The sequence below is a fragment of the Corvus brachyrhynchos genome, unplaced genomic scaffold (genome assembly GCF_000691975.1).
Source record: "Corvus brachyrhynchos isolate BGI_N302 unplaced genomic scaffold, ASM69197v1 scaffold137, whole genome shotgun sequence".
NCBI lineage: Eukaryota > Metazoa > Chordata > Aves > Passeriformes > Corvidae > Corvus > Corvus brachyrhynchos.
In genome coordinates this window covers 536,993-546,628 of record NW_008238830.1, presented here as the reverse complement: position 1 = coordinate 546,628, position 9,636 = coordinate 536,993, and positions in this window count along the sequence as shown.

Below are 9,636 nucleotides of genomic sequence, written 5' to 3'. Positions count from 1 at the left end.
ACGGCGCGGCGAAGCCTCGAAGCAGCGGCGGGGGAGGGCAGCCATGGGCTGGCTCCCAGCGGGACAGGGAAGGCCGGCTTTGGATCCCGGGGCTTCTCCAGCAGAAGGAAAAAAAAAAGCAGCCGAAGAAAGCAGCTTCCCTCTCTGTCCAAACGCTGGAGACCGACTGCCCACACACCCAGGTGAAACAGAAGAGTCGCCAGATGCCCCCACCCCAATGGTGGGGTTTGTTTTTCTTAAGTACCCAGCAATTTGTCCCCCCTAGCAACACGTATGGGGAAAACTCCTTTAACAGAAAAAAACCAGGAGAGCTCCTAAAACCCCAACACCTTGTTAAGACTAAGATGAGCCATTAGAGACTTCTTCAGTGGAGGGCAGAGGTAGAGCAAATGTTAAGACACGGCCTTCTGATTTTTCAGCCTCTGTTTCTATGGGATGCAATTTCAGGGAGCTTTGGTCCTCAGTTTCTAGAAAGACAGAAAAAGGCAGACATCAGGTTTCATACACAGTCGAGTTCTGACAGGTTGACAATTCCCTGTTCTGATGATTGAGGCATGGCTTTGCTGTAAATGTGAGGTAATTTAAGAGATAAAAGATACTTTTGTTTGCAAAGCATCAGTCTGCTCCAAATGTCTTGCAACATGGAACTCTCTGTTAAACATCCAGGAACAATTCCTGTCAAGCAACTGTGCTTCCTAGCTTGGCATCCTGTGGTGTCTTGTTGGTATATTAAGACTAGACAATCATAATTTCCCTATCCAAAGGTAAAATATTAAAAAAAAAGGAATTCTCAGATCATTCTCTGTTAATATATGGTAAAATACTGATTAAAATAAAAATACTGATTTTCTGCTCTTCCTGAGCAGGAAATAATCAGTTCTAAATGTTAACTCTTAATAGATTTTCAGGGCCAAGTTGTATTTCTGTAGTGATTTTTAATGATTTAATGTGAACTTGCAGAATGATGACTGTAAGTTGTTCATCTTGACTTAGTTCCCATCATAGACTCATGGAATGGTTTGGGATAGAAGGAGCCTTAAAGACCATCCAATTCCACCCCTCTGCCACGGGCAGGGACACCTTCCGCTAGACCAGGTTGTTCCAAGCTGTGTCCAACCTGGCCTGTCAGAGGACAGAAAGAGGTAAATGTGACACTATTTAAAAAAATTCCTTTAGAGTGAGAACTGGGAACTCCAGTGTAAGAAAGCCTGGCTGCTGGATGAACTGTTTTGGTGCAAACTATCCTGAAATTTGTACTTGGCATGGGACATCTCTGCGGAAAAGGCACAAATGCAGGTGGTATTGTAGGAATTCAGTGAGCACAGGGATCCTGGGTGTTGCTGTCAGTGTCTGAACGTCACCACAGCCTCTAATAGGATTCAAACTGTCACAGCTTAAGAGCTCATTTAATGACATAATCAGCAAGACAGGAAACTAAGAGAAAAATAAAGATACTATCTACAAAATGACAAAAGGGCAAAGTTTGGGATATTTGTGTCTAAACTGAAGTGGTTGAGCTGACTGGAAAAAAAAGTTGACTTTGAATTTTTATTCTTGACAAAATGACTTGTCATAAAGTGCTTTCAAGGTCACCTGGAGGATTTGGACATTGCCCTTCTCCGAGCTGTCTGGGAGCTGCCAGCACTGGAGTTCTGTTAAAGCCTGGCTTTGTGATTTCCAGTGGGTTTTACCATATTGTCAGGTTTAACACACAGCACTTTCTGAATGCCTTTGCTTTGCTTTAGTGGCTCCTACACGCTGGGATTTCCAGCACATTTCTGAACACTGGTGATTTGTTCCTGAGGTTGGATGAGACTGAGCACTGCACAGAGCTGGGCTGGCACTGCCCTCCTGCCACTGCAGCAGCACCGTGTGCTCAGGGGTGGGGACACAGCCTGCTCCTGGGCCAGCTGGGCTGCAGCAAAGGGAGTCCTTCTCCCCCAAAACGCTGGGGAGCCTCAGCTCCTCCTGCTGCCTTTCACTGCCTGGGAAAAGTCCTCTCCTCAACACGGGAAAGCACTCCCTGCAGCGCTGCAGACTCAGGGCCCTTTTATCACCAGGACAGTTTCTTTCCATGCTTTTACATAACAGCCTCTTCCCAGAGGCAGGAAGATTCCCAAACTTTTCCAGATAATGGAGTTTCCACTCTGGCTGCTTCAGCAATGGGCTCAGTCCACTGCCTCTTCCATTCCCCAACCCTGCACATCCTCACTGCAGGACTCAGGTCCATCAGGTATGAAAAGAATTTCTGCACTTGCTTGTCAAAAAGAGGGTTAAAAGTGATAATTTACATATATTTCTGCAGTGCTCTGTCGTGCGTATATCTCAAGTGAGAATTGGATAGAAAGTGGAAAGTCTAAACAGAAGAGAAACCCTTAAAGCCAAAAGATTCTGTGTGTGGTGTTCCTGTCCTTTCTCCAGATTTTGAGTGTTCCCTGGTGATTTCCAGACAGTCCCTGCTGAGGTTAAAGGACGAGGAGAAAAACATTTGTCCACGACTAGTCACTGTTAGGCTAACATTCATATATTTCTTTTAATTAAGCAAAATTAAGGCAATAAAGAACTGATGATGTGTTGAAAAGTTCTTGGTCTCATGTTTTCCCAGGCTGTGTTTTTAAAGGCAAGGATTAGTCAAAAATATTGCGTAGAATAGTTCATTCTGCTCATATTTTTTTTTTCTTGCCTAACTTCTTCATGTTGTATTTTTTTATGCACTGAAGAACACAAAGTACAAAAGTCTTGACTTTTTCCTTTTGGCCAAAATGGTTCTGCTAAAATTTTCAGTCTCACAGAAATGTTTTTATTCTTCAGAAGAGAAGCTGAAGCAAGTTCTTAGAAAAAAAATTGTTCCCTGTGAGGGTGGGCAGGCCCTGGCACAGGGTGCCCAGAGCAGCTGAGGCTGCCCCTGGATCCCTGGCAGTGCCCAAGGCCAGGCTGGACATTGGGGCTGGGAGCAGCCTGGGACAGTGGGAGGTGTCCCTGCCCATGGCAGGGGTGGCACTGGGTGGGCTTTAAAGTCCCTTCCAACCAAACCACTCTGGGATTCTGTGTATCCCTTAACCTCTTCACTCTCCTTTCTTCTCTGCATTGTAACATGCAGAATGCTGAAAGCTGATTTCTTCTTATGTCCACATAAAACCTTCTTCCTTCATCTTAAGGGCACAGCACCAAGATTAGCTTCTTTGCAAAGTGATACTTCATCTTCAAATATGTATTTCCTAAGTGAGGGGACTAAAGAATATATTTTCCATCTCATTCTTGACTCTTTTCATGTCACTGTTGAAGTCCCATTAAATTAATTCAAAGTAGAACTTTGTCAAAAGGTTTCTTTTTATGTGTATTCAAACTTCTTTGTTGACTTCAGCGACAAGAAGATTTCTCCGGGTTTTTCACTGTGAGATCAGTAAAAGAAAAGATGCCCACCTGGGTCTTTTAGACCATAATTATTTGAAGGATTTAGTTCTGTTTGCTTTCAACTATTGGCAAAACCTTTGCTAGAGGTAGGGCTGGATCAGAGAAATGCAGTGAAGCTTTATTATCAGAGAATAACGAAGAATCAGTCGAGGAGGCTGTGTGAGAAATGGGAATTATTGGTGCCACCTGACCTTGCAAGTCCAGTCATGCCTTTGAATGCATCAGTGGCCGAGGGTTCTTTTACCCATGATCACCTTTATGGCAAGTGGTAACCTAAGAGCAGTCGTGTTGCCCTGAGTGTACCCCCCCATTAAGATAGATAATTGTCTTTGTATGCGAGGCTTAAAATTCACATGGCCAAAAGGGGATTCTTAAAATAAAAAGCAGCTGAAAACATCTGTTTTAACACAGCGTGAAGAGCACCACATTTTCCCTTGAGAAAAGCAGAGTAGCTGCATTAGTAATGCACTTGTAAAACTCGTTGTAGGATTCATCTTGCCTAAGATTCATCTGAATGTGTAATAGTTGGTTGTATGTGCCTGGGCTTGTCGTCCCGATTGCACAGAGAGTCAGTGGAGAGAAACAGGCACCTCCCAGAGCTTGAGTCACTCCAACTTTCTTAGACGGATGCCTTTGGAAGACAATTAATTTCTTTCTGATGAGCCTATTAGTTCATCAAGTGTGCAGAGAGTCGACAGCTGCCAGACCTCTGGGACTGTAGCAGGAAGGCATTAATCCCACCTGGCTGTTGAAGTGCAGACAACATTGTCTCTCCCATTTTCGCTTCTTGAAGAGACTTTCCTCATTTTAGTGAAGAGATAATTTTCATTTTCATCAGTCCTTTGGATGGTAAAGGACCAGAGCTTGCAGATTTTGTATCCAGACCCATTCCAAGTGTTCATTGATCGGGCAGGAACAGGCACAGCTGCATTCCCTAATTTCCTGCATAGCTTTGAGTTCTGGTGACGCCAGATGAGTGAGTACTTCCCCTTAAGCATGACTTTTGGGCCTGACTTTATAAGTTCACAGTGAAAGGATGACCTGAAGTTGCTTCCTTGGTATTTTCCCATACAGCATGTGCTCAAGTGGGATGGAAGGTGCTGGAGAGTGTCAGTCTCGTGTCCTTTGGTCCAGCTGAGCTGGTGATAACCCCTTTTGATGCCTGTTCCTACCCACAATGCCTAGAAATGATCAAGACATTCCTTCCATTTCCAACAGATCTTTGGAGAAAGGATGTAGCACGTGCTACTTCAAGCTTGGAACAGATCTGATGCTGATCATGTTGGATTTGCATTTATTTCATAGAACCATAAAAAGATGGAATGGGTTGATTTGGAAGGGACCTTAAAGCCCATCTTGTTCCACCCCTGCCATGGGCAGGGACACCTCCCACTGTCCCAGGCTGCTCCAGCCCCAATGTCCAGCCTGGCCTTGGGCACTGCCAGGGATCCAGGGGCAGCCTCAGCTGCTCTGGGCACCCTGTGCCAGGGCCTGCCCACCCTCCCAGGGAACAATTCCTTCCCAATATCCCATCCAGCCCTGCCCTCTGGCAGTGGGAAGCCATTACCCCCTGTCCTGTCCCTCCAGGCTCTTGTAAATAGTCTCTCTCCATCTTTCTTGTCAGCTCCTTCAGGCACTGGAAGGTCACAATTAGGTCACCCCAAAGCCTTCTCTTCAGGCTGAATAATCCTAGTTCTCCCAGCCTTTCCTCATAGCAGGGCTGCTCCATCCCCGTGATCACCCTGGTGCCTCCTCTGGACTTGCTCAAACAGGTCCATCTCCTTCCTGTGCTGGGACCCCAGAGCTGGTTTTCTGGGCTTTCCGCTTTCCTGAGCTTGCAGGTAGCCCTGGGACCTGTGGAAAGCCCTCAGTACCAATGTGAGCCCCTCCTGAGCGCAGACCCCACCAGGAAAAGTGCCGGGGGTCTTGCTCAGCCCCATCATTGGATCACTGGACTGGTGAGAGCTCTCCCCAGAAGTGCTGGGCTTAGTTCGGTGCTTGGCATGGAGCCATTCCCACCAGGCTGTTTGGATGTGGCAGCTCTGAAATGGAAGAGTAAGAGATTTTTCCAGTATTAACAGCCTCTGTGCTAGAGAATGGAACTGGATACAGTCACTGGTAAAGCTGCAGCCTTTGTGCCTTCAGCTAAAGTGATGATTGATTTGTTCTTTACTGAAACACTGAGAGCCACAAAATAATACTGTCTCAAGAGGAAGATGTCTGTAAGAATGTGGTGTTAGTGTTATCATCCCCCCAGCTAGATTTCACATGCTTATTTCTACCCAATTAATCCAATTTTTTCCAGTCTTGAGAAAGCCGGATTTAATCAATGTCTGAATAATTCTGTAATGAACAGATCTCTGCTTTGGAGATAAGAATGCTGGCCTTGGTCAGACCAAACTCCCGTCCTGAAGCTCATTGTTTCCTCTGACAGCAATGCCCAAGGAGGAGGCAGGAGCAGAGCAAGCAGGGACTGATGCATTTCCAAAATATTTCCAGCAGAGCACATTCCTTCACTGAAAGTGTGGTCAGGCACTGGAAGGGGCTGCCCAGGGAGGTGCTGGAGTTCCCATCCTTGGAGGTGCCCAAGGAAGGCCTGGGTGTGGCACTGTGTACCCTGGGCTGGGGACAAGGTGGGCATCAGGCACAGGGTGGACTCGATGGGCTGGGAGGGCTTTCCCAATCCAAATGATTCTGTGATTCCATGTGGGCTGAGGGAATTAATAAACCATAACACAAGTTGTATTTAATAGCCCTTGGTGGATTTAATTTCCACGAATTTGTTTGTCCCAACCAATGCAGACAGTGGCATGTGCGTGACTGTGCCAAGGACTTCACTGCGTGGCTGTTGTGCCCAGAGCCACCTTTTCCTGTCTCTTTTGAGCCTCCTGCATTAAATCTCCACTTGGCTCTGGTGTGATTGGATCTCTATCTCTCACTGCCCATGATTTGAAACACTTCTGTCTCAGTTCCTCCAGTTGCATTTTCTCTGGAGAGTCCTGCCCCACTTTGCTGTTCCTTCAGGAAGGTGTTCTGTCCACCATCCGTGTGCCCTCCCTGGTAATGTTCTTGCTGAGATGCAGAGTCCATCCAGAGCTTCCGTGGGCCCAAGTACATCTCCTTTTTGACCCAAACCAAATTTATTTTAAGGCTGATCTGTCTTGTTTGGAAGAAGGAAGGGGCTGTGGTTTTTTTGTAAATTTTTAGTAAATATTGATTTATTCCATAAGATGCTGTTCATCCCTGTTTCCGTAGTACTCAAAGGACATCATTGTTCCCTGTCAGCTATTTCATAACAGCTGGTGAGAGAATGGGCTGTAGCTGGTAGTTTCTCCTGGGTAGGGCTGGATTAACCGTATCTTAGACAAAAGAGCTTAGAAACTTCTGTCCAATTAACAGGGCAGGACAAGAGTGTGTGAGTGAAGTCTCCTGGGTCTGTCTGTTGACTCTTGATTCAATCTTGGAGTCTTAGGAATGAATCGCCACCTTCCCATTTGATATCTCTGCCCTCAGCAAACGCTTCCTTCAGTAGTTTTGGGTTTTTATTTGTAGCTTTTTATAGCATATGATCTGGATTTGATGTCTCACACTTCTCTCCCATTCCACAAGCACTTTTTCCTTTCAGGCCTTCCCTTTTCTTTTCTTAGAAGATCGGGTTTTTTCTGTAGTATCTGTTTGTTTTCCCTTGGAATCATTCCAACAAGCTACAAGAAATTTCTCCTTTGCCATTGCTCTCTCACTTTGTCTTCACTGGAGCCCTTCAGAGGTATCTTTTGTTGGTTTCTCAGGTTTGCAAACACACTTTGGAGCTTGCAGAGAGGTACACAGATACCATTTAGGTTTTTTGGCAGTATCCAGAATTATCCAGTATCCAGTATTCTGTTCACAGGTCACAGAATGTTCTCAAAGATGCCCAGATTTCATCACAAAGCTGCTCAGAATTAGCTTTTGGGTAATGTGAGTCATTCTCACATCTGCTTGTTTGGAATGATGGACACCAGCTCTTTCTGTGTTGTTCAGCTTCCAGGTTTGTTGCTCCAAACAGCACAAAAATACAGCAACATCCTATTAAGAAGGGCAATAGGCAGAGGTATTAAAAACCTTCTCGGTTATGGTAGCAACTATCTCACGTAAAATCCCATGGAAGTGCCAAGGCATTGCAAGTTAATTGTCTGAGCTGTTTGCCAGCTCAAGTTACACTTGTTTCATTCGCTGATTATCAGCATTGGACTGAATTTGATTTCATCAAGGATTTCTCTCTTGCTCAGAACAATTGCAGATTATAAAGACTGTCTGTCCTGCAAATAATGCCTTTGCTTTTAAATTATCTCCATGTATCACCAAGTAATACCTGCAGAAAACGGCCTCAGCTACAAAGTTGATTTTTAGAATAAAATCAGCATTTAATTTCACTGTGAAATTCACATTCCTGTGTGAATCTACTTTCTGTGGCTAGCTGTGATGATAAAGTCAAGCAAATCAAAATGCTGATAGTAAAACACTAAAGACTGTGGTTATGGAGTTTCTACATGTGTATAGATCAATTTCCCAATGTATATGTTTAACATTTATTAGAATATGTATAAAATAAATACAATATATATACAATAAATAGAATAGATAACATCTATTAGAATAAATGTTTTTGAAGACGAAGAAATCAGTCTTCAAATCACTTGGGAGGTAAGAATGCATTTCTGGAATTTATTTTACTGGGTGATTCTTGAAATGTTTAATCAAAGTAAGCCATAGCACTGCAAACTGAGCACAAATTCTGGGAGTCTGGTGGCTGTGTTTGGATCCTCGAGCCCCACCACAGGGTTGTTCAGCCCCCAACCCTCTCACTGGCTGTGCTAGTTCTGCAGCTTCCCCTGCACGGCAGCAGCACCTTCCAGGGCAGTGTAGGAAGCAGGGGAGAGCAGGGGAGACTGTAGGAGAGAACTGGAGGCTTAGGGACTTCTGGAATGAAGGCTATAAATTTGAAAATGGATCTGCTTGAGAAAGTGAAAGCATTGTGGGTTACAAATATCTATTTCAAAGAAGCCCTGAACATGAAACAAGTAGTTCTGTAATTCAAGTGAGGTTCCAGGGCAGCAGCATAGTGGGTGTCCTCATCAGTGCAGTGGTTTGTTTTTCAAAAGTTTTTTGCTTGACTTCACCAGAATTTATCTTAGTTAACAAGTCTATGTTTATCTTTGAAGAATGTCTTTGCCTGGACAAAAAGAGATTCTTTAATATTATGAAAAGACTGGGAAACAGCTCCACTTTTTTTCCCAGACAGCTTTTTGCAGCCCTGAGTTTCACTTGATGAATGAGAAAAACTTCGGTGACTTTTGGAATCGGCCACACCTCCAAGATGCCTTATTAAAGAGAACGACAGGACTCACTCTAAATGCTTTGTATCTTTCCAGTGGAAAGTGCTCCTTACTTGGAGGGCCTGGCTTATCAGATATCAAAAGATCTGAAGTAAAAATGCAAGGGCTTCCTTTTCTACTGCAGCATAATGCATACCCTTTTTTTTCCCCCTCAGAAAGGACAAGCAAAGCAAGTTATGCTTATGTGTGTTGAAAAAGGCTTGACCTACCCAAGCTGGATCATCCAGTTTCCTGCCTTGCAAATATCAACCTTTGTCTTTTATTCATGAATTTTTTTTAAATATAAGCTTATCCAAGTTTATCCAACCATATCCAACTTGGCCAGGTGATGGCTAGGATAACATGTTGGTGTAAGGATGGGAATTGCCAACAGCCAGTCAGGCCATTTGTATTTCGATATTTATTTTTCACCCAGTCCATCTTTGTCCTCTCACTTTCATCATGAGCTTCTTTTTCATCCAGGACTTAAGGATCAGTCAGAGTGATGGGAGTCACAATCACAAAACTCATCGCAGAATGGATGTTTGGGATAGAAAATTATTCCAAAACTGAAAAGGGCTGTTTGTCAGTGATTCCCACCTTCCCTTTCACCACTTTGGCTAAATTTGACCATTTTTCCTCTTGAGCTCAAGTGACCAGCAAACTGTCAGTCTTTTGAGTCCTGACTTCTCCATCTTTTATCCCTTTTCATTGTTTCACTACTGGCCCAGTCCCATCCTTGTCTGTCCTAGCTAGAGGAACTGAAGGGATTTAAATTGCACTTTGGGCACTTCTTCCAGTTGGAAATGCATATGGGATCCGATATTGCATCCCAGAAGATGACCTGTGTTAGAGGTTTGAGCTGAAG